The sequence below is a fragment of the Dendropsophus ebraccatus genome, chromosome 5 (assembly GCF_027789765.1).
Source record: "Dendropsophus ebraccatus isolate aDenEbr1 chromosome 5, aDenEbr1.pat, whole genome shotgun sequence".
Classification (NCBI taxonomy): Eukaryota; Metazoa; Chordata; class Amphibia; order Anura; family Hylidae; genus Dendropsophus; species Dendropsophus ebraccatus.
Genome location: NC_091458.1, coordinates 152,886,736 through 152,910,837, shown reverse-complemented (window position 1 = coordinate 152,910,837; position 24,102 = coordinate 152,886,736). Strand labels below are relative to the sequence as shown.

General features: G+C 41.8%; 1 pseudogene; it reads right to left on the bottom strand.

Annotated features, from left to right (window-relative positions):
• Window positions 1–785: 785 nt before the first annotated feature.
• LOC138794214 (large ribosomal subunit protein eL6 pseudogene) lies at window positions 786–8,554 on the bottom strand (annotated as a pseudogene).
• Window positions 8,555–24,102: the final 15,548 nt, after the last annotated feature.

Genomic DNA, 24,102 nt, shown 5'->3' with positions numbered 1-24,102 from the left:
AACAAGTTGGCAGGGTAGAAAGCAATACACATGTATTGTGTCTATTGCTTTCTACCACCACATCTTGTTTTGTGTATATTTACTTATCAAAGCATGTTTTACACAAAACATCCTGGTGGGATACAAACCAATCAGCCAACACAGGGATCGCATCTATGCAAAGCTAGCATACACAAAACAAACTGTAACTGCTTAATCCTTTAAAATAATTTAAATTATATTATTTTAGGGAATTAAAAAAGTTTTGTTTTATCCAAACCAACCTAAATTTTGCTTCAAAGTTCGTCAAACCTGCGGAACCAAACTTTTGAAACTTTCAAAAAATAAATGTTTGAAATGCAGTTTATTAAACTGACATATTATGACATACAAGTTAACATTGCAGAGCTCGGGTCTTCAGATACAATGAGACATGTATTCCTTGTGTTAAACATCAAGCTTTATTAGGGTTTAGGTTTAATGTAGCTGTTATTTATTTTTATTTTATTTTTTTTGACATGTTGTGGCCATAGATGTCAGTTATCCCAGAAGATGCTGACAGCACGCTTCACATCCTGACATTTCTCTCACATGTATTTTACCTCTAGCTGTTGAAAAACACGGTTAAAAGAATAGCTGGAAGTAGGATAGATAGAAAGATAGGTAACAGACATTATTAACAGTGAGGTATATTAAATACTAATATGCGAGGCAAAGAATGTAAATATATATAAAACACACCTGAAGAAGAGTGAATTAACCCCTGAAACACGTCCATAATTTTACCAATAAATCACCTTGTTAATTCATCTGAGGACAAGTGCGCGCTGCAAAAAAAATTCCTGCCATAAAAAGCCGAACAGCTAATACTGTTTTTTTAAAATGATTTAGTAAATAGTTAATAAGGCACTACATTTTTTATTGACACCCCTCCCAACCTCCAAAGACTGACATGTATACCTACCAGTGATTATTGGCTTCCCACGGCGTGGCTTCATTATGGTGCTACGGCGCTGTTCTGGTCTCATTGGTGCTTATTTAGTCTAATAGTTGAAGTTCCTTTTGCGAGAAATGTGTCTTTTATGCGCCAAAAAATTTTTTGTGAATTTTACAAAATTTTTCCCACTTGTGCAAAAAATCAAACATGAGTGTTAAAAGGGTTTCAACTTCAACTCTGGTTTTCTCTTAAAGGGGTACTCTGGTGGAATTAACTGGTGTCAAAAAGTTATATAGATTTGTAATTTACTTTTATTTAAAAAAATCTCTTGTCTTCTAGTACTTATCAGCTGGTGAATGCCCTGCAAGAAGTGGTGTATTTTTTCCAGTCTACACAGTGCTCTCTGCTGCCTCCCCTGTCCTTGTCAAGAACGGTCCAGAGCAGTAGCCAGTCTTCATAAAAAAAACTCTCCTGCTCTGGGCAGTTCCTGACACGGACAGAGGTGGCAGCAGAGAGCACTGTGTCAGACTGGAGGGAATACACCACTTCCTGCAGGACATACAGCAGCTGAAAAGTACTGGAAGACTGGAGATTTTTTTAAATAGAAGTAAACTACAAAGCTGTATATTTTCTGTCGGTTAATTTAATTTTCATTCCCATCGGAGTACCCCTTTAACTGTTTTCAACCATTTTCAATTTTAAGATTTTATCTAGAAAATGTCTAGATTTTTTTATTTATTTTACAATATCACTCATTTCCCATTAGCCACTGCGGGCTTTACTATTTATGGTTACGGTTAAGATTTATTGTGTGTGACTAATAAAAAATGCAAATTTTAAACTAATTCGAGGATAAAATAAACAATAAAAATTCTACTCCTAAAAAGTGATTTAAATAGTCGCATGCGCCAAATCCCAGCTGCAAAGGGTTAAATGCCATTTTACACCACCTCCAGCGGCAGAACTGCATATTTATAGTGGATGTAGCATTGGAAAGACAGTGCAGTTTGAATGGCGAATCAGTGTTGGTCTCGCTTGTCCGGTCTACTGTTCCGACCTCAAAAACATTAACTCTGAATATTTTTATGTAAGTTTATTAATAAAAACCTGTACTGACACTTAAAAAAAATTTCATCCCAGAACCTATAGACACATTCTTCTTGCAGCCAAAGCTTTTAGAATGCTTCTACCACATGCAAATGCCTGCTATCTTTTTCACTCCTGGCTGTTATCACATAAAGACTGTATAATTTACGGTATGGCCGCCTCCTGCCAGCTGTGCATCCCTCCTGGCGCCCATATATACTGCGCACCGACGAGATATAAAATACTAAAGCAGACTCCCCTCCCCAGCTCTCAGACTATATATCACCAAGAAACGAACATGGAGTTATAGAAAGACGTCGTCCATATATCTACATCATACAAGCGCTATTAAAAGCATAACAGAAACCTAGACTGGCGATATGGCTCTCCTGGTGGAGATTTGGGGAGGGTTGGGGGGATCTGACAGCAGGAGATGTTAAAAGAAAGCTCATGCCTAGAATTAAAAACCTGTCATGTACAGGCAAATATTACACGTTCTTAAACCATCTGCCCGTTCCGCACTAGATAATTATTATCGTAAATATCATATTCAACGTTAGTGATGTCCATGGTATTAATACTGTCATTTTTTGTTATATGTTATATGTTGTCATGAGATGGGAGAAGCAATGTAAGGGGGCAGTGAGGGAATCCGTGAAGTGACCTCCCTCTGCGATCGGTGATAGGTCATGTCCGGAGGAGGATTGCGGCACGGATCCCCTTATAGAAGTGCACTCATCCCCCACCACCCCCCCCCCCCGCCGCCACCCAGGGATATATATATATATATATATATATATATATTGACAGTATTTTCACCTCAACAATTTTTTGTGTGAACATAGCCTGAGTGTTCAAGACTATGGATTTTTTAATAGAAGTTATTTACAAATTTATATATTTTCTGATATCATTTGATTTGGAAACTTTTTTTTGCCGAAGTACACCTTTAAAGCTTTATTTCCACTAGCTGCAAATCAGATGTATTTTTCAGAATAATTTATGCATAAATCTGAATTTATAAACTTTCCTTACAATTATATTAGAGCTTGACCAGGTCAAAGTCCACGTAGAAAGAAATGTGAAAGAAGTACTCCGAGAAGCTTGGAAGCATATGGATTACCGTGCAATTTGTGGAACTGTAACAATGAAGTAACATTGCTTTTTAGTTTTTGCTGCAACCCACTAATTTACTGCCGCTTGTTTAGGAGCGATCGATAATGCTGATACTTGGGAGAATTTCACAGCAACATATTTCTCTGGTTTCTTCTCAGAACACTGAGTGGGCAAGATCTCATCATACAGTATGTTCATCTCAACCAGCCCTAAGGGTGATGTGACATGGGTTCTGCTAATACAATCTAGAAAGCCACTAACATTAAGGGAACATTCAATCACTGCTGCAATGAATGCTGATGGAATGGAAAAGCGGTTCTAATAGAACAGACAATTAAAGGGTACTTAGCAAAAAACATTTGGCATGTCATAGTGGTATGTCCAGTTTAGATTGGTGCAGGTACCAGTACAGACCCCCACCAATGGGGCAGAAGTGCTCCTAAGCCCTTTCATTTCTGACTGGCTCTTCCTTGCCCTCGAATAGCTGTGTGTGCATGGTTGGGACTTGAAAGAGTGTGGGAATCTCAAAAAACAATTCCTACTTACTAGGGTTGGACACTGATTGGCTACTGGGGCAATCCATTAGCCGAGTTGGGTATTTTTCCCTAAGTCATGACATTGGAACTTGGGGCAAAATACATTCTGGAGGGGGTTCTGGAGCCCATGACACAGTGCCCCGTGGGTAAGTAATGATTGTTTATTATGTTCCCCCTGCTCCTGCTTGCTGACAAATTTTTTAAATCGTGGCCTTCCTCTTTAAATCATGGCACTCCAATATGTAGTACTGAAATTTTATTTTACTTTTTCTCTGCAACATGTATCCAATCCAGACACAAGTTAAAGAAACTAATTGTATCCAGCTAATAGCATAAAGGCTCTAGCCATACACTAGCTATATACCACTGCTGACTATAAAGCAAAAGGAGGTAAGTGGTGATGCTATGCATCATCATTTAACATTGCTGTCATATTCCTTATGCTAAAGGTAGCTGAACCATCTACAGGCAACAGGTTCAGCCATTAGTATAAAGGAGGTTATATATCTTAATTCAGCTGACAACTATGTCTCTCATCCTCCCCATACTCATTATCATTCGCCACAGCCAGAAATTTCCTGTGTTCTCTATAGGAAAGGGTAAGCTGAAGAAGACAGCTTTGATAATGCCTTATCTCTCCTAGAACAAAGGGAATGGGCTCAGAAATTTACTCATACCCGACCCCTATCTCGACTGACATCACAAACAGCATCCACTACTAGATCACATGTAAGAAAGAAAAAACACACTCAAGTTTAAGAGAAAAACTTTATTGAAATAAAACCCAGAGACTCCTTATCAATATTTTATATTTTATATTTTATATTTAGTTTTTTTTATAAATACTCTCTGTCAGTAGTCCAAGTCTTCTTCTTTCTACTGTTGAAATATATATATATATATATATATATATATATATATATATATATATTCATTCCTTCATACTCCCAGCAGGCTCTGTCAGTCCTTGTATTTCCCATCCTCTCTATTCCTGCTATAATGTGCCTGCACTTACACTCAGCTATACACACTGCTGCTATAATGTGCCTGCACTTACACTCAGCTATACACACTGCTGCTATAATGTGCCTGCACTTACACTCAGCTATACACACTGCTGCTATAATGTGCTTGCACTTACACTCAGCTATACGCACTGCTACTATAATGTGCCTGCACTTACACTCAGCTATACACACTGCTGCTATAATGTGCTTGCACTTACACTCAGCTATACGCACTGCTGCTATAATGTGCCTGTCACTGTTCCTGAGCTGTTTCTCAATGTTTGTTTCATCTCTTTTACATGTTATTCAGGAAAAAAAAAACATTATTTTTGGGGTGTGGAACCAATTGTCTGCACTTCAGTGACTTCTTATGGGAAAATGTGCTTTGGCTTAAGAGTGTATTTGGATTACAAGCACAGTCCCGGAACGAATTATGCTCGTAATCCAAGGCACCACTGTGTATATATATATATATATATATATATATATATATATATATTTATATTGTGGAGATCTTTAGTAGGGGGTAGCAAGAATAAAGCAGTCCTTATGCCAATTTAACATAAAAAGTCCAACTTGGCTTTATTGTGGCATATAAAATTTCAGACAAAAACAAACGTAGCAGCACTGTGCAAAAACAGGATATAAAATAAACTCCTGCCTGGCTGGGCTCTAACTAAACAGAGGTCTCACCTTACTCAACCAAACAGCACTAGACAACAGCAGTGTCTGAACAGGTCAGTGGCTTCCAGGCTCTCAGCAACATTCAGCCTTCTGAGCTGCCTTTTATGAGCTGCTTACACCTGTGCGCAAGGTGTGTACTGGAGTGGGGAGGGAATGGCAGGTCCCACTACCAAACCTACCCGCCATTCCAGTAAAATCCAGGCCCAGAAATACTAAACAACAGTTCAGCAGAATATCTTCGCTGAACTACACATCTTTCCTGGAGTTTACCACCTCATCCTGGCAACCAGCCTGGGTGAGATGTGCACCCCCTCCAGTATTTTACCATTCCCTTTCTACAACATTATTACATTGGGTAGTGCCAACATAAAGGGTTCTTCCCACCCTGGTCTTGTAAGATTATGAAAAAAAAAATGTAAAAGCCCCCCCCCCCTTTTCCATAACCAGCCTGAGATGAAGTAGTAATAACCTGACGAAACTAGGGTGGGTAGGGCACATTATGATGGGCCTTCCCAGCCTAATAATGCCAGACACAGACCTCTATTTTTAACAGTTCACACCTGCCAGTGTGCGGCTCTTCTCAGTACTCATATGGCAGTTAGTACTGTGATAATAAGAGGGGAGTTGTAGAATTAATCATTTTATGGGCTAATGAAAAGCCCCATGTTAGTAATGGGACATCCACTATTAGGCCGGCAACGGAACGGCAGTTGTTAGCGATGATCTTCATTTCTGTTGAATCCACATTACACACAATGGAGAGTGCGGCCGGTTAGATTCCCGACCAGAGCGTATACTATGGGGGACATTTATTAAGTCCGCCGTTTTCTGCACCGGACTTAAAAATGTCCCCACAGCTCCGACGGTACGGAGATCTATGTGGAGGCGGACTGCCTCAACATAAGTCCCGTGCGCGTGGCAGGAAACCTACGCCAGCTCAGAGCTTGAGTAGGTTTCCTGCTTATTTTTTCGGCAAAAGAATAATGAATTAAGCGGACCTTGAGTCCGCGCCCCCCCTCCCCGCCCACTCAACAAGCTGTAGCTGTATATAAATGGGAGAGTACGTATAAATATTGGAATAAGTGCCTAATGAATATGCACAAAATACAATAGACAATAAAGTGAAATAGTAATAATGAAAATAAAAAAAAATGAGAACATGTGAAGCTCGTAGTATCTAAAGTAGAGATACTATACAAGGCTAGGGTAAAGTAGAAAATTGACAATGTGAGAGTACATGGTCACAAAGTATATATTGCAACGGACGCCATAAAGGCTGGTTAAGAGGGGATAGTAGCATCCTAAGGTATAACACCTTTATGACACATGATATAGAGGGACATATAAATGGCAAAACAAACTAGGAGTGCATGGATAGCAGTAGACATAGTGATGTAATATAATGAACACCTGGCATTGAATTCCCTAAGGGTAACCAAAACAGTAGCTTGGACAAAGTAGAAGGCAGCAAAGGCAACATGATGTAGAGAAGTGACAAAAAAAGGAAGACAGAGGAAAGGAGAAGGTCGGTTGTCACATGAAGAGAAGGTAGATGCTGGTTAAAACAATGTAGAGAGGAAGTCTAGAGGATGTGGTCAAGTGGTTAATAGGGGTGGGGAGAAGCCTCCAGGGGCAATCCTGATTAGTTCAGGCAGCATTAAAGTGATGACAGGTTCCATTTTCAGGCAGGAGCTGCGAGTCAACAAACTTCTGGTCTTCTTTGTTCTGTTCCGTAACTGTATATTTTTCCTTCTCTGGGTCAAAGATCTCTCCTTCTTGGTGCTTACGCAGCTTCTTCTTCTTTAAGTAGGAGTCAGTTAAATGTTTTGGAATCTTGACACTGGAGATGCAAACTTTGGTAGAAGTGGCAATGACAAATTTCTGGTGAGCTCTTCGAAGGGGAATTCTGTTGATGACCCGAGGACCTGTTTCCAGCAGGAGACCAGACTGAAGTTGTGTCAGGAAGATAACAAGCTTTCCCCTGTGTCATCCATTGAGCAGGATCAGCATAAATCCAGGAGTGATCCTGGAGGACAGATTGCATTTCTGCTGGCTAAAGAGCTTCTTGCGGTTGTTCGGAAGTTTCCGGAGAACGTCTTGAGTGGAGTAGTAACGTGGCATTTCATGAAGCTTTACAACAGAGGCTCCAACATTATTATCTCCACCCACGGTAGCACAAGCCTTCTCTAACTTCTTCTTCTCAATCTTGTTTTCAGGGGCCTTGTACTTGCACTTGTACAGAGCATTCCTTGAAAGCATTGCAGATCGGGAATACCTCCCAATGGTATGTGCCAGCACTAGGTTGCGGCTAGCATGATGTTTTTTCTTTCTTTCTTTTTATAAATTCTTTATTTAAACAAATTTTCCATTAATAGACAGTCAATAGGGGACAAACAACCAATAGGGCACAAACAACCCTAACCGAGCAGATGAAGTGGCATACAGAAATCACATAAGATACACCAACCTCCATACCACCAAATTTAAGTAAAACAAAAACAAGGCCAGTGAGGGGCAAGACCACTCACTTGCCAAAACAGTCAGAACAATGAAAAGAAGAAAAGAGAAAAAGCAGGAGCTCAGAGAGCCAGGCAAAAGAGGGGGAGAAAGGGAAAGACAAAAAAAAAGGGGAGGTGGGAGGACTTTGAGGGAAAAAAAAAGGCAAGGGTGCCCATCTATCACGGGAGCAGGACAGTCTCGAACGACACCACCCACCTAGGGGTCTGGTGCCGTCTCCAACATAGAAGTATAGTCAGCGGTCTCCCAAAATTCAGAACAGGCCATCCAGGTACTTCCATTGTGTATCAGTTCATTTACCTTAGAGAACCATAGAGAGATTGGCGAAGGGTACGTCCGTTTCCAGTAGAGAGGGGTGCAGACTGTGGCCACCATCATCAGAAAGCGTAGCAGTGAGCATCTATATTTCTTATCAGAAACCTCGCTGTGATGGAGGAGGAACAGGGCTGGTGACCCGGGTCACCTGGCACAAAACCCCCTTCACCGTCTCTCAAAAGAAAGCTCAGAGGCACCGCATCGCCAACAGGTCGGATCCACATTGGGCACAATGGAATGGAGTTTGACTGGGACCTCGTACCAACCGGAAAAGAGCTTATATCCTCCTCAAAGTGGGAACTCAGGGAGCTCTTATGTGCCAGCTCTAGGATAGCATGATGCTTTCTGACCTTCTTCTCAGCCCGCTCTCCTGCCATCTTAGCTGAAAGAAAAAAGCGACGACAGGTTGGATTTATGCAAAATGGAACCATTGATTGTAGGCATTTTCTTCAGATCTTCTTCAGATCATTTATTTTTTTTTGGGGGGGGGGGGGAATAATAATTAAAATAAACATTCATGATGAGTTATAATATACTTTAATAATTTTTTATTTTTTTGTAGTCTCGAAAAAAGGTACAGTATGAAAAGGGTTGTTTTTTGTTTTTTTGTTTTTTAAATCTAATAATGTGTTTCATAAAAGTCAATGGAAAAGTTGCCCTCAGTTCAAACATTGTATTAAAAAGAGTCTGCAATTCCAACGTTCCACTCTATGGAAATGTAAACTGAAGGGGTGGGGAAAAAAAAGAAAAAAGAATTTTTCCATGCGAGCGGGGGCACCTGAGACTACAGTGCATTTGCTTCCATTTACACCACCGTATGGCAACACAAATAAGATCCCTGCTCGGAGCTTAATTACAAGTTATAACACCTCTTGCTGCAGTATTGACTCAGTAAAGCAAGAATGAGCAGCGGCAACGCAGACTCACACAGGCTGAAATGGTATCATTAGATTGTGTTGGAATAAGGTTTACATTTTTTTAATGCTACCAATTTGATTCCTTTCAAACCGCTGTCGTCACAAATTTGCCCATTTAAAAAAAAAACACACAGAATTACAGAACATTACCAAATAAACATATATTTTTCAGTTTATAAACATACACTCAGCGGGAGGGATCGTTTTTATTGCCAATCGACTGGATTTTTTATTATTTTTTGCTACGTTTAATGATGTTGTTTTGGAAATGGAGCAGAACAGTTGGAAATCAAAGCAAAAACCATCGCATTTCCAGCCAGAGGAAAAAAAAAATTAAGAATATAGATATAGGTAGGAAAAACAGCTTTTTGCTTTCAGACAAAAGTGAGAAAATAACCCCTTTACACCTCTCCCTTTCTACCTTTCGGTTTTCTGCCCATCTCGCAGAAGAAATTGATTTCGGCTACTGCTGAAGGTAATATGACAATCACATATTTCAGCCTGTGATCCTGAGCAGCGAAGCATATTATTCTTGATTTGACTTGGGGTGATAGCAGCTTTTGTGTCAAATGTAGCAATTCCTGCAGATTTAATAGAGTCGACCTCTCTAGACCCCTCCCCCCTCTTCCCTGTCCCTCAACCCCCCCCCCCCCCCCCCTTCTCCTCCTCTCTATGTACGCCACGATAATTTCTACAGTTATCAATTGTATCTGCAAGCAAATCTAATTCATTATTCCCATGGTGTCTGAGGTTCTGGATGCTCAGGAAAGGGATATTGGGAGACATTTATGTTTATCTGATTCCAGATAAGAAATGGGGTCTTCATTTTAATTAGGTGCGGAATTCATTTCGGAGCAATAAATTAACATTTCAGCTAAAGAAAAGCTCAGCTGCTCTATGAATTATATTACCAGACTGCTGGGCTCCAGTTTGGAAGTTCTGTTTTTTTTTTGTTTTTTTTAAGTAAGTGATTGTATGCTTTGCGGTTTAGAGAAGCTGAAGCGGAAAAAAAACATCGCAGACGGCCAAGAAGCGTGGGATTCATCCTGAGGTCTGATAGCTGCTCTTTTCTAGAGATAAAATGATGTTTCTGCAGTATAGATAGATAGATAGATAGATAGATAGATAGATAGATAGGGTGGTATTACACGGGCCGATGGGGGCCCTATAATACCTGTAAACAAGCGCCGATCTGCTAGATCGGTGCTCGTTTACTGGGCCTATTACACGGCCCAATAATCGTTTAACAAGGGCTGCAATTACATTGTTACCGATGTCCTTGCAGCCCTTGCTTTAACTATATACTTTATCTATCCACGCTCCAGGGCTCCTCCTGCGGTATGCTTCCCGCGGGTCCCACGCGCTCTAGCTTCAGAGCGGCCTGATCTGCTGATCGTCGTCTTTATTACACAGAGCGATAATCGGCAGAATCGGGCCGATTCGGTCGATTATCGCTCTGTGTAATAGTACCCATAGATAGATAGATAGATAGATAGATAGATAGATAGAAAGGAGATAGATAGATAGATAGATAGATAGATAGATAGGAGATAGATAGAAAGAAGACAGATAGATAGATAGATAGATAGATAGATAGATAGATAGATAGATAGATAGAAGATAGATAGAAGATAGATAGACAGATAGACGTACAAAAGCGCAGCAAACAGCATAAGGATCCATCAAAACTAGAAAAATCCGCAGCACTCCCTGAATAAATAAATAAATGAATGAAATAAAAGGAAAAAAAAATATCTGAACCCTGATATAACTGATGGAAACAAGGATGGTGCTGAGCTGATTTTACATAATGAAAAGCAGGAAGGAAAGGATAGGGAAGATGCCTGATAACAAGAGAAGGAGGCATTTTTGTCTGATAAGTTATATTATATATTTTTAATTCACCTACTATACTATTGATCTATACAACAACAGGGTCTTTCTACGGTCCTGTGTTTAAACATTCTTAAATGAGGCTCCACAGGATTTTTTTTTTGCATATTCATGTTTCCCAGGAAGCAATACACTTAGGATTTCACTTTGTTGAGGACTTTAACCAGCAGTCGGCAAAGTTATCTTTGGCTGGTCTCCCTGAGATGACTGATCTTTTTCTCTTATGGCTCTACTAGGCATTGCTCCCATCTAGCCAGAATCCTGCTCCACACTGATGAGGGGCAACACCCCGAAACAGCTGTCTGTGGATGGATACTTGGCCTTGGTTTTTCCCTTGTCATTACATTGACTTATTTTGGTGGTTTTGTTGGTTTCCCTACAGGAGCCACCCCTTGGCTGGGTCCTTCCTGGAGTGATATCTGGCTAGTCCTTTGTTTTGAGACTCTTAAATGAGGCTCCACAGGGGTTTTTTTTGCATATTCATGTTTCCCAGGGAGCAATGCACCTAGGTTTTCACTGCATTGAGCGCTTTAACCAGCAGTGTTATCTTTGGCTGGTCTCCCTGAGATCAGTGATCTGTTTCTCTTATATTTAGGGTCCTGAGTGTCACACGCCACACCTGATTTATATACTGTTGCTGAAGCTGTGCATAGAATAAAGCAGAAAGCCATAGCAGCAATGTGGCCATAGAAGGTTACAGATATGGACATATCCACAATCCACCCACCCGGCGGATATAACTGTGAGGCCGCTCATCTCAGGCTCACAGCGGCTGACATCTGTCTTATGTAAAGCTCAGATATACATCAGGTCGCTCAGTATACAGGAATAGGGATGGAAGAAATTCGAAATGAATCAGAAAAAGTTCACATTCTAACAAATCAAATTTTTTTTTGTGTGTGAAATTCAAGCAAAATATGTTTTGTGCCAAATCACTCATCCGTAGAATAGATGCGTATGAGTCTGGAAAGTGATATAAATAGATCATTAAACAATTAGACATCAATCATGCTCCTGCCCAGAGGATTATCTATAAGTAGAAGAGATTTCAAGAAACTGCCAACTTTCCCAGCCAGACAAAAACATGCCAAGTGCCTAACACAAGATGCTGAAAGCTGTGTCTTAGAGCCCAACGAAATGGACTGCAGGATTTAAAGGCAGAGATTCTCAAACTTTTTTTTTTAGAGCCTGATTTTATTTGGTAAGGCCAGTTGAACCCTTTTTCCCTGTGGTCATTGTCCTCCGGGTTGCTGCTGGGTCCCTTGGGGTTATGAAGTCATGGATGGCCAGAGTGGTGTAGTGACCCTCCCGGATAGTAGGACCTGCCACCCACAGAAAGGGAAGAATGTCCCAAGGTTGCGGTGTGTATGCTGTGTCGGTGGTGGTGAATAATCACAATGAGGGGGATTTATGCCGAGCGTACTTGTACTTATATTAAGCACCGCCCCTTTTTTCGCGGCAGGATTCACTAAGAGGTGTACAGCCGACCTTCCAGCAGGTGTAGATTTGCGTCATGTTTGCGTAAATTATGATAAATGAGGTGCCGAAGGAGGCCACGCCTCCTCCTCGCCTCATCACGCCCCCGCAAGCTTCATCAGCCCGCCCATCAGGCGAGTGGGGCGCACAGGAGGCATATGCCAGGGAGGAGGGGCAAATCTGCACCTTCTCCCTGGTGTATGCCTCGGGGGTAAGCTTCGTAAGTCCCCCCAGAGTCTTGAAATAAAGTTGCGTTGGTTTACTTCTTGTAAATGTGCAGCAGGTAATACAGAAAATCTCTGAGACACACTTGACAAAGTTCCAATAAACGCTTGATAATAGAACGACCAGATCTGTAGAATAAGTGAAGTGTAGGATATAGTCGTGTTGGTTGAGTTGTGCTGAGTAATACAAGAGGTAGAGTAGTAGAGAGGAGGATGCAGTGAGAGTCTCAACCCATGTAGTAATGTGCTTTGTCGGGATGTTGGAGGATGAGGTAGAATACTTGTAGAAGAAGAAGAATAAGAAGAACAACTGTGCCCCTGTATTGACCTTTGACTTCAGTCTTCACACCACCTTATGCCCACTAGATTCGGCTAAAGCTTCCTAATGGGTGACACAGGCCCCAGACCTTGTTACCTGGGCTGAGCAGAATGCTGAGGGTTCCCTTGCTGACACCCGTGCTGCGAGATGGAGTTCATAGGCTACTGCAACTTTGCTCTAACCAGATCAGTTCTTGGCTCTGTAGCTCTGTTATGGATACTGTCCTGCTCTGTGACTTCTCCTAGTCAACGGCGTGGATTGAGGTTGTCTCAGGCTTGTCCTCTCTCAAGAGGAATTTAACAGTTCATAGTGCTTTGGAGTGTTACTAGTAAAGAAGTTGGTGACAGTGGGCTGTCTTGCGTCCTTCCCATGCGGGGTACTGACTAAGACTGACTTGCACTGTAGATACGGGGACCTGTCAGAGGGCCAGGGCCCAAATAGGATCACTGTGGAGAGCTATCTGGCTTGTGTCCTTCCTACACAATGTCCAGAACGAAAAACCTTCCTATGCTCCTCCTCCACCCATGTGACTAACTTTCTCTCTACCGTGTTTGGTGTGCTACAAGTGGGTAAAAGCGTGCAACACGAGAAAAGAGATGATAGGAGAGAAGAAAGCAGAAATCCTACTGGCCTAAAGATTCTGGTGACACATAAAAACAATAACCCTTTTGCGATCCTTCAGCTATGCAGCTTCCATATACACACACAATACAGCGACATCTAGTGGCTAACTTTTAGTACTCTTTTCATCATAAGGATGATACAACAAGTACAGACTTTTGCGAAAGGTGTATGTAACAGTAACACCCCTTGTGGGACACCGCAGAATACCAGAGCACAACTGCGGTTGGACTTAGGGTCATCTGGACTTAGGATGTACTGGAACTAGAAGGCAGAGAATTGGCTACATGCCTGACACACACACTACACAAACTGTTAGGCAACAGTGACACCTGCAGTCTTTAGTGGGTACTGCTTAGGTAGTGTAGGACTTTCCAGTATATTCTAGACCTTGCTAGAAGGTGGGTGGAGTAGGCTAATCTTCTCCCTATTAGGCCTACAGAGACAGGGTATAGCTGAGACTAGCTGAGTAACTGTCTAAGGGTACTATTACACGGAACGATAATCGGCTGAATTGGCCCGATTTGACAATGATAATCAGCTGATCGTTGATATAAGTTTGAACCTATAATTGTCAGTCGCCGATTGCGCATCGCTATTTGTAATAGTGGTGCACAGCCGGTGGCTGACGATATACATTACCTATCCATGCTGCAGGGCTTCTCTTGCAGTCTCCTTCTCCCCGGGTCCCGCGCGCTGCAGCTTCAGAGCGGCCTGTCTCAGCAGAAGAAGCAGAGAAGAAGACCGCAAGAGAAGCCCTGCAGCTTGGACAGGTAATGTATAAAGTTAAGCAAGGGCTGCAAGGACATCAGTAACGATGTCTCTGCTGCCCTTGTAAGGGCCCTATTCCACCTGCCGATTATGGTTCAGATTATCGTTAAATCGTTCGAATCTGAACGATAATCTTTCGGTTGCAATGCAGTTAACGATTAACGACCAAGCGAGAAATTGTTGATCGCTTTATAAGACCTGAACCTATTTTTATCGTTGCTCGTTCGCAAAATGTTCGCAAAACGTTTGCATCGAATAAGACGTCGTTCTGTCGTTCGCAGTAGATACAAATGCAATAGCGAAGAAATAGCGAAGAAAAAACTATCGCAAATACGATCATAAGTAACGATTATCGTTCCATGGAAATGAGTGAATGTTTTCAGGTCTTTTGCAATAGCGGTCGTTTGAGATCGTTAATCATTAACGATTATGCAAACGATAATCGTCCAGTGGAATAGGGCCCTTAAACGATAATCGGCCCATGTAATAGGCCCAGTAAACGAGCGCCGATCTTGCAGATCGGCGCTCGTTTACAGTTATTATCGGGCCTGTATAATAACACCCTAAGAGACAAGAAAGAGACTAGAGAAAGCTGTTAGAACACCGGAGAAGGAGAGACAAAGATAAAGGTTTAAGAAGTTAACTATTGGATTACAAGCTGAGCAGTAAGGAGGAGAACATCTGGAGGTGAGACTAAGAGATTTGGGAGAGAGTTTGTCAAGTGCGCATTCCACAATAAGGAAAGGGCCTGCACTTCTACAGAAGGTGGAAATCCTCAGTTAAGGAACCCAAGTGGATAGACTTAAATAGTTTGGGTAGCAGAGTCAACTTATCCCTCTGTAACGTTTCTTTCTGAATTTGGAGGGGTAAGATGTACAAGGACACCTGGATACTTCTAGGAACCAAAAGTAGTTGCTTATGGCCTGACCTATATACTAAAGCAGAAACCTCCCTAGCTGACAGAGAGGGAAAAACTCAAGCACCAGCGTCTCACACATAGTGATAAACCAAAGTCTGAGGCAGACCATCTCTCCACACACCACCACTCTTCCCACCAAGCGCAGTTACCCATTTAATGCTGCCACTACTAACTAACGGAAAGATACGTAGTGTGAACATAGCCTAAAACTTTTTAGTAATACAATGTCCTTTCTCTTAATGGACAACACAGAACGTTTACCTTTGACTGCTTGAAGTGTAGGTGTAGTAGTACAGTTGAGTTGAATAGGTTAAGAATAGAGATAAGCAAGTAGTAAAATATTCGAAAGCTCAAATTTTGATTCAAATAGACCATAATGTTCTAAAATTCAATCAAATATCGAAACTTATTCAAGTCAATGGAAGTTGCATGCTCTTTCTTGAAAACCTAAATTTGACCACTTGGAGGTCATCAAGTCGACAATGACACCTCAGAAAGTGATGCAAACACCTCTGAAATGACACTGGGACAGCAGGGGAAGCATGCCTGGGTGTTTCTAAGACGCTAAAGTCGCAGTATTACGCCACCACCACAGGGTCTCAACAATACACTCCAAACACAATATAACCTCTATGTAAAGTGGAAAAAATACATGGAAACCTTCTTTGCTCTACATTATCATGGAAATAAAGCCAAATAGTAAGAAAAAAAAAATGCCTATGATAGCCGTAGGGGAAAAATCAAACAATACCCACCACTAACTGTCATTGTGTATGTATGTGTGATGTGGTCAGACACCTCCTACACATAAACGGGGGTGGGTCTCATGAAAACCATGTAAAAATTTAATTTGAGGCAGAGCGCCAAAACTTGACCTGCTACAATAGAAATGTGACAACAAATAGGTAAAAAAAAAAGTCATCCAGTTTTTTATATTTTTTCATACGTAGCGCACAGTGGCAAAAATTTCCAGAACCTATTCTGGAAAATTATAAGGTGCCTGCCTGTCTGTCCAATTAGATGATGTAATTGTAGGCAGCCTACTCACTATATAGACAGAGCTACAGTATATACTGCACTGTGTAGTAGCCCTAACAAGGGCTTTTGGGGTCTTGCCTGCCTAAAATCACCTAAATCCTAACTGTCCCTACTCCAAGATCTCTCCCTCACAAGCTTCAAGATGGCATCTGATCACGAGCAGCAGGAGCTGAGTTTTTATAGTTGGAGGTCACATGTGTAAGCCATCCAATCATTGTAGACGCTGTTCTCGCGATGGCTGCATGCTCCTAGGGCCTGTCACAGTCTCCCTGCATGGTTATTGGCTAGCAAAAAGCACCAACCTTGGTTGGAGGAGAAACAAATTTTTACTGCGGATTTACTGCGGATAAAACGAATACATTGAATAGTGTAATATTCGATCAAATAGCTAATTGATCGAGTACTATTTGCTCATCTCTAGTTAAGAAGTATAGCTGAGGTGAGTTGGTAAGTGGGGACCTTGCCTAAGTAGGGTAGTACTCTGCCGCGATGGTTTTGTAGTAGACTTTGTGTAGAAGACTCTCGTACTCATCGCTAGTATCAGAAAATAAAAGAAGACCACCTTTTGCCAAATAAGTCCAGCAAGTGTAAGGTTTGGTAGTACGAATCCTAGGCTGGATCAACTGGGCAATGCTAACCTCTCAAGAGGCGTAGGCCGAGCAAAGTTCAATGGAGTACTTCAGCTTATGCTATTTGCTCCACTGTGGACCAATCTCTCCCTGGTGGATTGTCCTGACTAGTATAAGCATCCCTGACATAGGCAAGGTTGAGCCCCGGTGACAGTTACCCCACCTTTGGATTGAGCAGTGCTTATTAGCTCTTTCACAGACTCCCAAAAACGAAATATCTCTCTATCTCCAACAACTGACCACAAAAGATCCAGGGCGCTGGCCTAAGCCAGGCCTGGAGGTAAACCGCTGCTGCAACTCTCTCTCTCTCTCTCTCTGTTTCCTTCACAGCAGACAACTGGATAAGACCCTCCCACCAGGAACTAACCATTCTAAATCGGGGTGAATGGGACTAACCTCCTATTGATAGGGAAAGTGCTACAAAGGGTAAGGTGTGAGAATGTAATAAGATAGAAAAGTGTGAGGCACCCAAGCTAGCTATTGGCTAAAACAGAACAGTAAAACAAACCAAATTAACCCTTTTCTCTTCAGCTGTGCACAAAGAACAGGGGAGAGTGAGACACCAAGTGGTCATGATGCGGAATGGCACCCATCATCCCAGAGTGTGACTCCTGACAGAGATAACTTTTGATGAAATGAATTGTGTAACAAGGCTGCAGGCTTGATAAAGTCATATACAAGCTCTGCCAATGAGCGGCGATCTCAGTGATCATATGACCTCTATACCCTCAGAGCAGTCATGTAAAAGTTTAAATTAAGCCCTTTTTCCAATAAAAAAAATATAAACAAAAATGAATTAAATATATATATATACACTCAACGCCCACTTTATTAGGTACACCATGCTAGTAACGGGTTGGACCCCCTTTTTGCCTTCAGAACTGCCTCAATTCTTGGTGGCATAGATACAACAAGGTGCTGGAAGCTTCCTCAGAGATTTTGGTCCATATTAACATGATGACATCACACAGTTGCCGCAGATTTGTCGGCTGCACATCCATGATGCGAATCTCCCGTTCCACCACATCCCAAAGATGCTCTATTGGATTGAGATCTGGTGACTGTGGAGGCCATTGGAGTACAGTGAACTCATTGTCATGTTCAAGAAACCAGTCTGAGATGATTCTAGCTTTATGACATGGCGCATTATCCTGCTGAAAGTAGCCATCAGATGTTGGGTACATTGTGGTCATAAAGGGATGGACATGGTCAGCAACAATACTCAGGTAGGCTGTGGCGTTGCAACGATGCTCAATTGGTACCAAGGGGCCCAAAGAGTGCCAAGAAAATATTCCCCACACCATGACACCACCACCACCAGCCTGAACCGTTGATACAAGGCAGGATGGATCCATGCTTTCATGTTGTTGGCGCCAAATTCTGACCCTACTATCCGAATGTCGCAGCAGAAATCGAGACTCATCAGACCAGGCAACGTTTTTCCAATCTTCTACTGTCCAATTTCGATGAGCTTGTGCAAATTGCAGCCTCAGTTTCCTGTTCTTAGCTGAGCGGAGTGGCACCCGGTGTGGTCTTCTGCTGCTGTAGCCCATCTGCCTCAAAGTTGGACGTACTGTGCGTTCAGAGATGCTCTTCTGCCTACCTTGGTTGTAACGGTTGGCTATTTGAGTCACTGTTGCCTTTCTATCAGCTCCAACAAGTCTGCCCATTCTCCTCTGACCTCTGGCATCAACAAGGCATTTCCGCCCACAGAACTGCTGCTCACTGGATGTTTTTTTCTATTTCGGACCATTCTCTGTAAACCCTAGAGATGGTTGTGCGTGAAAATCCCAGTAGATCAGCAGTTTCTGAAATACTCAGACCAGCCCTTCTGGCACCAACAACCATGCCACGTTCAAAGGCCTCAAATCACCTTTCTTCCCCATACTGATGCTCGGTTTGAACTGCAGGAGATTGTCTTCACCATGTCTACATGCCTAAATGCACTGAGTTGCCGCCATGTGATTGGCTGATTAGAAATTAAGTGGTAACGTGCAGTTGGACAGGTGTACCTAATAAAGTGGCCGTTGAGTATATATATATATATATATATATATATATATATATATATATATATTTGGTATCACCACATTTGGAATCACCCAGACTACTAAATTATCACATTTCTGATCTCACACAGTAGGAGGTTGTAACTGCAAAATACCAGCCAAAGTGTAAAGTTGCCGATTTTTGGTCACATCATGTCCCAAATAAAATAAACAGTGATCAAAAAGTCATATAGCCAAGTGTGGTACCAATGAAAAGATCATGGTGCAATAATGAGCCTCACACAGCCCTATGGACTGAAAGTTAAAATCATTATAGGAAGTAGAATAGAGCGATTATAAGCACATTTATTATTTTTTAAAGTTTACTCTTTTAAAAGGAAAAAAAAAAGATAAGAGAAAAGAGAAAGGAAAAGATAAGAGATCAGTTAGACATCAGTTTTACCACAGGGTAGGAGGGTAGGACCCCCCCCCCCCAGCTTCCCCCACAAATTGGAAGAATAGTATTTATTTCATTATCATTTTCTCTTTTTATTTATTTATTTTTCAGTTTAACAGCACATTTTATTTCTTCTTCCCTTTTTTTTATTACATTTGAGACATCAGGCCAAGTTCCCACTGTGTACGTTTCGTAATAATCACGGCCATCGTAACAATGACCATGATTACTATGGAACTTACATAGTGGTACCTTCTAAGGAATCCTGGACGGACTGTATACACATAAGGGGACATTTATTAAGTTTGGCGTTTCCTGCGCCGGACTTAAAAATGTGCCCACAGCTCCGACAGTTCGGAGATTTATGTAGCCTCTACATAAATCCTGTACGCATCAGTGCACACGCCAGGAAACCTATGCCAGCTCAGAGCTGGAGTAGGTTTCCTGTCTATTTTCTGGCGGAAAAAATGATGAATTAAGCGGACTCTGAGTCCGCGCCCTCCGTTCCGCCCCTCCATACCCCCTCCCCGCCCCTGGCGAACCAGGCGAAAAATGGGCAGATGCGAATATTTATTTGCAAAACGGAAATTTGCGAATAAATTTATTTTGGCTTTTTTTCATTGATAAATGTCCCCCATAGTATACACTCTGGCCGGGATCCCCAGTGAATAGCGGCTGCAGAAAACCCTGTCAGTTCACACAATGGAGCGAGCGGCTCCGGCCACACGCTCCATTGTGTGCAGTAGGGAATTCTGATGCACCAGCATCCGAGTTTAGCTTCGGTAAAGATCATCCCGGCCGGTACTGCAGTACCGTCCGGGATGATCTTTTCTGACATCGGCCATTCCGTTCTCTTACAGAGTGTGAACATGGCCTTAAACTGTAAATATCAATGAAAATGGAATTAAGATAAGATGTTCTTAATTTTTTGATCAGTAGTGAAATTGTGTTCGGAATTCTTTCCTCCTTCCTCCAAAGTCCCTATATACCTACAAAACGGCGTCGTATGGCAACATAGTCGTAGATATTGAACAACTGCCAATGATGTAAAAAGGGTAATAAGTCCCAATCCACATCTTAGAAGGTGGAGTCCTGTCCTCACATGACCACACAAGCGTTTATCCCTTCATTGCTGAATAGACCCTTGCTTGCTCGCTCTAATCAGTGTCCAGTCTCAGGCTCTTCAGCACATGTACAGACTACTACTATCTTGATGGCATCTTGCTAATTGTATTTTATGCTTGATAAGGCAGAATTAAAGCTTTGACATACATCAGCATTAAGGGATTAGATCCCAAGTGGCCACCACATCCAATTCGTCATCCCGTGATGGACTCCACACACAGCTAGCTGAAGCATGAAATTAAACCCAGACACAAATCTCCGCTAACTTAACCCTTCTATACCAGAAAGGGAAGGTTGGGTTAGGTCCAGGGGCACAGTGGGGCTATTTGTATTTGTTAGACTTTTTTTTTCCTCTCGTTCTAGTTTTCTTTGGAGCAATAAATATTGCACTGCATGAATTATTGTACATGTACTCATGACCGCGCCTTTCTTGGGCAGAAGTATGCATTGTGACTAGTCAGTGTTATTGCTATTCAGTGCTGAAGCTCAAGAGTGGTGGAGAGTCACTAACTGGAAGGGGCTTTTATGGTTATAAAGTAAGTCTATGGAGGTTTGTGGACTTAGAGGTAATAACAACTGTTCTTGAATGTTAAAGGGAATCTGTCACTAGGTTTATGCCACCTTAAATGAGGGCAGCATAAAATAGTGACATAAAAACTGACTAGATCGGTTTATTGCTTACATCATTTTGTTCACCTGTTCTCCTAAGATGCAGGAGAATAGAATTATTGCCACATCCCACCCTCCGGCTGCTGATTGACAGTTGACTGCCTATACACAGCATAGATAACTACCAATCAGCAGCTGATTTTGTTTTTTTTTATTATAATTTTTTTTTTATTTTTTATATATATTTATTTATTTATTTAATGTATATATATATATATATATATATATATATATATATATATGTATATGTGTTTTTTTAACAGTTAGGGTACACTGGATTTTTTAGCATTTTTTTGTAAGATTATGGTACTAATTTATTGTATTAATATACGGCTTATAACTTATTGTATGTGTCAATATGCCGGGTCTATGTATTTATGTATTATATATGGTAATCATGGGAACAGCTTTAGGGAATGATTTTATTAATATACTGATATCCCAGTGTATAATAGATATAGGATTGCTGGCTCTCGAACTACTACAATGAACTAAGAAGCACTGTGTCACTTTACGTCAGGATGTATCCTAACTCCCTTTGTGAATATGACTAGTGCAGACTTGAGGAGGGGGCGGGAATTAGTCCCTCCTGTTTGAGAACTTTCGAAGTAGTCACATGACCGGCGCCTCTCATGTGATGCATCATGTGATTGGAGCCATGGGATCAGAGCCATGTGATGCATCATGTGATCGGAACCATGTGATGCGTCACATGATTGGAGCCTCTGGGAAGGACACCGGCATTCTGAAGATCTGCAAAATGGACTTATAAGGGACCAGAGACTTCTGTTTTATTTCCCTTGTTGTTGGAACTGCTGGACATTCCATAGAGGGATGAGCAGGATGCCCAGATTACACTGTGAAGGACTTTGTTTATGCTCAGTGTGACCCGGAAGTGGGTTGCGGTTTTCTGAATGGTGGTTAAGTATTTAAGTGTGTCAGTGTTGTTGTATATGGCAGAGTTTTCCGGTGCTCATGAACATCGTGGACTACTGAGCTCACAACATAATGGAGAGGACTACTTATTTTCCATGTTATTCAAGAGGATATCTCTGGATCAGCTGCACAGAACAATGTAAGTGATATGTCACTCTGTTCAGCTTCTCTGCCACTAGTTTATGCTACCCTGAGACCTGGATACAGTAAGTGTAGCTGTTATATAGCTGCCTTCAGGAGACTGGGCCTGGATACAGTAAGTATAGCTGGAATATAGCTGCCTTCAGGAGACTGGGCCTGGATACAGTAAGTATAGCTGTTATATAGCTGCCATCAGGAGACTGGACCTGGATACAGTAAGTGTAGCTGTTATATAGCTACCTTCAGGAGACTGGACCTGGATACAGTAAGTATAGCTGTTATATAGCTGCCTTCAGGAGACTGGACCTGGATACAGTAAGTATAGCTGTTATATAGCTGCCTTCAGGAGACTGGACCTGGATACAGTAAGTATAGCTGTTATATAACTGCCTTCAGGAGACTGGGCCTGGATACAGTAAGTGTAGCTGTTATATAGCTGCCTTCAGGAGACTGGACCTGGATACAGTAAGTATAGCTGTTATATAGCAGCCTTCAGGAGACTGGACCTGGATACAGTAAGTGTAGCTGTTATATAGCAGCCTTCAGGAGACTGGACCTGGATACAGTAAGTATAGCTGAAATATAGCTGCCTTCAGGAGACTGGGCCTGGATACAGTAAGTATAGCTGTTATATAGCTGCCATCAGGAGACTGGACCTGGATACAGTAAGTGTAGCTGTTATATAGCTACCTTCAGGAGACTGGACCTGGATACAGTAAGTATAGCTGTTATATAGCTGCCTTCAGGAGACTGGACCTGGATACAGTAAGTATAGCTGTTATATAGCTACCTTCAGGAGACTGGACCTGGATACAGTAAGTATAGCTGTTATATAGCTACCTTCAGGAGACTGGACTTGGATACAGTAAGTATAGTTGTTGTACAGCTACCTTCAGGAGACTGGACCTGGGTACAGTAAGTATAGCTGTTATATAGCTGCCTTCAGGAGACTGGACCTGGATACAGTAAGTATAGCTGTTTTGTAACTGCCTTCAGGAGACTGGACCTGGATACAGTAAGTGTAGCTGTTATATAGCTACCTTCAGGAGACTGGACCTGGATACAGTAAGTATAGCTGTTATATAGCTACCTTCAGGAGACTGGACCTGGATACAGTAAGTATAGCTGTTATATAGCTACCTTCAGGAGACTGGACCTGGATACAGTAAGTATAGCTGTTATATAGCTGCCTTTAGGAGACTGGACCTGGATACAGTAAGTATAGCTGTTATATAGCTGCCTTCAAAAGACTGGACCTGGATACAGTAAGTATAGCTGTTATATAGCTGCATTCAAGAGTCTGGACCTGGATACAGTAAGGATAGCTGTTATATAGCAGCCTTCAGGAGACTGGACCTGGATACAGTAAGTATAGCTGTTATATAGCTGCCTTCAGGAGACTGGACCTGGATACAGTAAGTGTAGCTGTTATATAGCAGCCTTCAGGAGACTGGACCTGGATACAGTAAGTATAGCTGGAATATAGCTGCCTTCAGGAGACTGGGCCTGGATACAGTAAGTATAGCTGTTATATAGCTGCCTTCAGGAGACTGGACCTGGATACAGTAAGTATAGCTGTTATATAGCAGCCTTCAGGAGACTGGACCTGGATACAGTAAGTATAGATGTTATATAGCTACCTTCAGGAGACTGGACCTGGGTACAGTAAGTATAGCTGTTATATAGCTGCCTTCAGGAGACTGGACCTGGATACAGTAAATATAGCTGTTTTGTAACTGCCTTCAGGAGACTGGACCTGGATACAGTAATTATAGCTGTTATATAGCTACCTTCAGGAGACT